At 35.8% G+C, this 6,005-nt stretch overlaps 1 protein-coding gene across 1 annotated transcript in view; it reads right to left on the bottom strand.

Annotated features, from left to right (window-relative positions):
* LOC307126351 (GTPase IMAP family member 9-like) overlaps positions 1 to 6,005 on the bottom strand; it is a 584,370-nt gene that overhangs the window by 44,303 nt on the left and 534,062 nt on the right. The gene's annotated exons all lie outside the window — the stretch shown is intronic.

Here is a 6,005-nt window from a genome sequence, read left to right on the forward strand (position 1 = left end):
ATTCTGTCCATGTTTTCTGATCACAGAAATCATAGGGCCCTAATTTAATGCCATGGTATTGAATTTAAGACTTCCAGATCAAATTGAAGACATTTTAAGGCCTTAAATTGTGGGTCAAATTAAGATCTTAAGACCCATGGAAACCCTGTAAAAAAGTTTAATACGTCGAGAAACTGACAGTGATCATACAAATAAAAATAAAGATCTCCAGTAATATTTAATGTTTACAGTGTTAAACTTAATTCATATTTATATCCACATTAATAGATTTCCCATGTTTGTTCCTTATTACGGGGACAATATAAAGTGTTTATTAGTATCTGTTATATATTAATTTTAGCAAGTAGATATAACTTGCCATAGATACATAAATGTAAATATATGCAGCAGAGATGGATTCCCATCAATTTCCCTCACAGATCTGAAACTTTGACTTTTGACTTGACATTCAGTCACAGTTCTCACTGAAACATCGACACAATCACACACACACACACACACACACGCGCGCGCACGCACACACACACAATCGCTCAGGTCTGAATGAACATGTTCCTCTCATGCTCTGCTGCTGCACTAAATGTTTATTTCAGGAGGAAGACGCCAGAAAAGACGCTCCAGTAGCGCTGAGCCCGATGAGAACAATATAGAAATGAGCTGTCGCTTCATCAAACTGTATAAAGTGTGTGTGTGTGTAAATATGAGGAGAAATACCGCGAACTGCTCGACTCACCTCAGAGACTCGACGCTGAAACTCAACGAGGGGGAGGGGCGGCGCGAGCGAGCGGTGACGTCATCGAGCGCCACCCCAGTATAGGTTGTTTGCACGTGACGTCACTGCTGTGGCGCGTAATGCACATGGGGGCGGGAAGTGATTCATGTCTAAATACAATTTCCCTGTTGTACACAAGGACTTTCTCACAGTGGTAAAAGCTATACCAAAAGGACTTGGTCATTTAATGAGATGTCATCTCGACCAGGCAGAACAATCCTTCCAACCACTATAGATAGATTCTCAAATACCTTACCTGATCTGGCTCAGCTGCTAAGTGAACCCAAACAAACAGATGAACTAGAGGAAATGACTAGCAGTATGAGCACCATTTTCTCTAGTACATTAGAAATTGTAGCACCAATTAGATTAAAAAAGGTTAGAGAGAAAACTAAAGCACCATGGTACAACAGTGCTACACATGTTATCAAGAGAGAAACTCGTAACTTAGAGCGTAAATGGAAACATACTAATTTAGAGGTCTTTAGAATCGCATGGAAAGAAAGTATGTCACGTTATAAAAAGGCCCTAAAAGCAGCCAGGGCTGAGCATCTCCGCAAAATAATAGAAAATAACCAAAATAACCCAAGGTTTTTATTTAACACTGTGGCTAGACTAACAAATAAACAAGCATCGCCTGAACAAAATATTCCGTTACAGTTTAGTAGTAATGATTTTATGAACTTCTTCGCTGACAAAATAGAAAGCATCAGAAACAAAATTGTAAATGTACAATCATTAATGATGTCTTATGATTCAACCGCAATTATCGCCCCTCAAGAACTACTACACCGCTTTACAACCATAGGACAGGAAGAGCTAAATAAACTTATCATTGCATCTAAACCAACAACATGTTTATTAGATCCAATACCCACTAAACTACTGAAAGAGTTGTTACCTGTAGTGGAAGAGCCTCTTCTCAATATTATTAACTCGTCTTTATCTTTAGGTCATGTTCCAAGAATATTCAAGTTGGCAGTCATAAAGCCTCTCATTAAGAAGCCACAATTAGATCATAATAACCTAGCAAATTACAGACCAATATCAAATCTTCCATTCATGTCTAAAATACTAGAAAAAGTTGTGTCCGCTCAATTGTGCTCTTTCTTGCAAGAAAATGATATCTATGAAAAATTTCAATCAGGATTCAGGCAGCATCATAGCACAGAAACTGCACTCGTTAAAATCACAAATGATTTACTTCTAGCTTCTGACCAAGGCTGTATCTCAATACTAGTTCTACTCGATCTTAGTGCTGCGTTCGATACTATAGATCATAAAATACTATTAGATCGACTTCAAAATTACACTGGTGTTCAGGGACAGGCATTAAACTGGTTTAGATCGTATTTATCAGACCGCTACCATTTTGTCTGTCTAAATGGGGAAAAATCAAAGATGACGTCAGTAGACTATGGGGTGCCGCAAGGATCCGTGCTAGGCCCTCTGCTATTCTCAATATATATGCTGCCACTTGGTAATATTATAAGAAAACATGGAATTAATTTCCACTGTTATGCTGATGACACTCAATTATATATTTCATCACGACCAGATGAAAACGCTAAATTATCTAAACTGACAGCGTGTGTTGATGATATTAAACACTGGATGACGTGTAATTTTCTGCTATTAAATTCAGATAAAACGGAGGTGTTACTTATTGGTCCAAAAAATTGCCCACAAAACCTCTCACAATACAACTTTAACTTGGAAGGATGTCCTGTCGCTTTATCCACTACAGTAAGAGACCTGGGTGTTATATTAGACCGCAACTTATCTTTCGAAAGTCATATTTCATATGTTACAAAAACGGCATTTTTCCACCTTAGAAACATTGCCAAGCTACGTAACATGCTATCTATTTCTGATGCAGAAAAGTTAGTTCATGCATTCATGACCTCGAGACTAGATTACTGTAATGCTTTATTAGCTGGTTGTCCTGCATCCTCAATAAACAAACTGCAGTTAGTTCAAAACGCAGCTGCTAGAGTGCTTACTAGGTCAAGAAAATATGATCATATAACACCAATTTTATCATCCCTACACTGGTTACCTATTAAGTTCCGTATCAATTACAAAGTATTGCTACTGACCTATAAAGCCCTAAATGGGCTAGCTCCAGTGTATTTAACTGATCTTTTATCGCCCTACAATCCATCGCGCTCTTTAAGATCACTAAACTCGAGGCTTCTGGTCATTCCTAGGATATCCAAGTCCACTAAAGGAGGGAGGGCTTTTTCACATTTAGCTCCTAAACTCTGGAATAGTCTTCCGGATATTGTTCGAGGTTCAGACACGCTGTCCCAGTTTAAAACTAGATTAAAGACGCATCTCTTTAGCCAAGCATTCACATTATAATTAAGTTTTATACTACAGTTAAATCGCACCAACAGCATTAATATTCTGAACAGCAGCTATGCTAATTATTTCCCATCTGCTTTTCTGTTGTTATCTCGGGACACTAGTCCCGAGGTAACTAGTTCGTCAGCTCCAGTTTGTATCCAGCCTCTGATGGAGACTTCAGATGCCCCGACACCTGTGATGAGACGACTCGACGCCTGTGAAGAGACGACTCAACGCCAGCGTTGTTATGGCCTAAAATAATACATGATTGATTAACTTATCCTAACATTTTTTCTTTAACATTCTCTTTTCTAACATTTTTCAATGTACATTTATGAAATGCACTTTCTGTGAAGCTGCTTTGAAACAATGTGTATTGTGAAAAGCGCTATACAAATAAATTTGAATTGAATTGAATTGAATCTATCTTGTGATGAGATAGCTAAAATTGAACAAGATTTCCTGATTGAAGACGAGTATTTACCATAGATATCCATAATAAAGGCTAGATGTCTTACGGCGGAGTCTCTACCGTCATCACCGGCAGCCATCTTGTCACAGGCAGGGCTCTGTGGTACCTGATGATCTGCATGAACACAAATACTCTTATCTCACTGAAATCTTGACGGATTTACAAATGGTTTGGTTTCTTATAAACGTTATTAACGTGGCTATAAGTATGGATGCTTGAACAAATTATGAATAATTTGTCATAAGTATGCAGTGTCATAACTACATCTGACGTTTATAACAAACCAAACAGTTTGATAATCGGTAGAAAATTGAGCAAGTTATGGTTATTTGAAAAGTGCAAGCACCCATGAAAACAATGTTAGGAGTGAGCGAGCTGCCTGTGACAAGATGGCCGCCAGGTGCAGACGTCGACCTCCATTGGCCAGCAGCGTGCACGAGACATCTAGCCTTTATTATGGATATCTATGGTATTTACGACCCAAAATGTAGTAATAAATCTATAAGAAACATGCTTCAGTTAAGGAAACGAATCACCCCAAGGGGAAAATTCTTTTGGAATTCTCTAATAGATAAGATCAATTGGAAAAAAGCATGATTGCTACCTTATACATTTTGTGTACCAAATAAAGTTAAAGAATTACATTTAAAAATTTTGCATAATATTTACCCAACCAACGAGATTACATCTAAATTTGGTAATGTTCATTTGAATTGTAATTTTTGTAATTCCAATATTGAGTCAATTGATCATCTTTTCTACATGTGCCCCCTTATCAAAGAATTTTGGTCTGATTTGTCAAAATTCATTGCTTCAAAGTCCAGTTTTGTTATTGATTTAACCATGTGTGATATAATTTATTTTTCTCATTGTAATCATAACATAAATTACATTGGAAATGTATGTATCTTACTGGCAAAATACTATATTCATAAATGTAAGTTTTCATCATCAGTACCCAAATATAATAATTTCCTTTGTGACTTGAACTACTTAATCAGGACACTAAAAAAAAGTGTCAAACTTGTGGAATTATACAATGATTTGTTAAAAATTGTGTAATTTGACTCCTTGCCTCTCTCTTTTTTTTTTTAAATAAGTATTTACTTTCCTTCCCACTGTTCTTCTATTATAACTTTATACTGTCATCCATTGTTTGCTTGTAAAGTTTATTTGTTGTAATGTTGTTTATATCTGCAATAAAAAAACAAAAAACATTTTCTACATAGGAATCACTAACCAACTCAAATTGCTTATGTTTTGTGTCGTTTATTGTTGCTCAAATTGACCAAACTGAGAACCCACAAAGAGCTTTTATCATTTACGTAACATTTATCACTTCTTAACTTTAATGGCGTTTTGAGTCTGCTGATACCGAACTTAATACGGATACCCGCTTACCTTTGTTTCTGACTTGGTTAACCGTGACATTTCCTTATTTATTCACAATTAAACAATCCTGACACAGTTGACGCAAAGTGAGGACACAACTTTGATAGGCATTTTTAATGGAAAATATAACTCAAAATGTACTTCTTGTATTGTTTGATAGGTTACATATCTCTGCCTTTTAATTTCAATGTATATTTTTTTTATTTGTTGCATTTTTAAACACTTTCTTCGGCATTTTACATTGTGACCATGTTGAGGTAGACTAAAAATGTATTTTCCAAAAATTGTATTTAAAATAATACTATGGAAAATATATAAAAAAAAATAAAGCAATGAATGTCCAGATTTCCTTTAGATGTTACTTTTTACGTATTTTTAACATAGAGGGCTTTTGTGTTTTGTCCCTCATCCTTAATGGACAGCAATCCCATTCAATGCCAGTCATGCATGGGGTGAAATATCATTTATTAGGCATTTAAAAGCTCTATTGTGAAAATTAAAATATGGAAAGCCCCAATAATAGGCTTCTTCATGACTTTCAGAACTAAAATGATTCATGATGCAATTAGAATATACATAAAATAAGAAAGGATAGTAATGAGTTTAATCAATCGTTACTTGAAGCAAATACAATGCAATTGTTTACTCTTTACTGGCTTATAAGAGTCAAAGCATCTCAAGAGAAGAGAAGAGAAGCAAAGTGTCCAGTTTCAAAGATACATTAAATAATATCTTGTGTTTGCATGGAAGAGAAACTAGATGTTCTGATAAAAAAAAAAGTGTTAGGGGATAACAGTTTAGGACCCAGGACCAGTAGTGAAAAATGAAGACCAAGAGTCAGGAGTGCAATTAATCAAAGAAAAATTTACTGAAGAATAGTTTGCAGTTTCATCAGCAGAAGCTGATGTCTCCCTCTAAACCCCATCTCATACATACAATTTCTCAACAGTTATACTGTTTTCAAGGTCTAGCCACGTCATTAATGCAAGTTGAATGATTCTGATTGGCTAAGAGAAAATA

The sequence above is a fragment of the Gobio gobio genome, assembly GCF_949357685.1.
Source record: "Gobio gobio genome assembly, chromosome: 1".
Lineage (NCBI taxonomy): Eukaryota > Metazoa > Chordata > Actinopteri > Cypriniformes > Gobionidae > Gobio > Gobio gobio.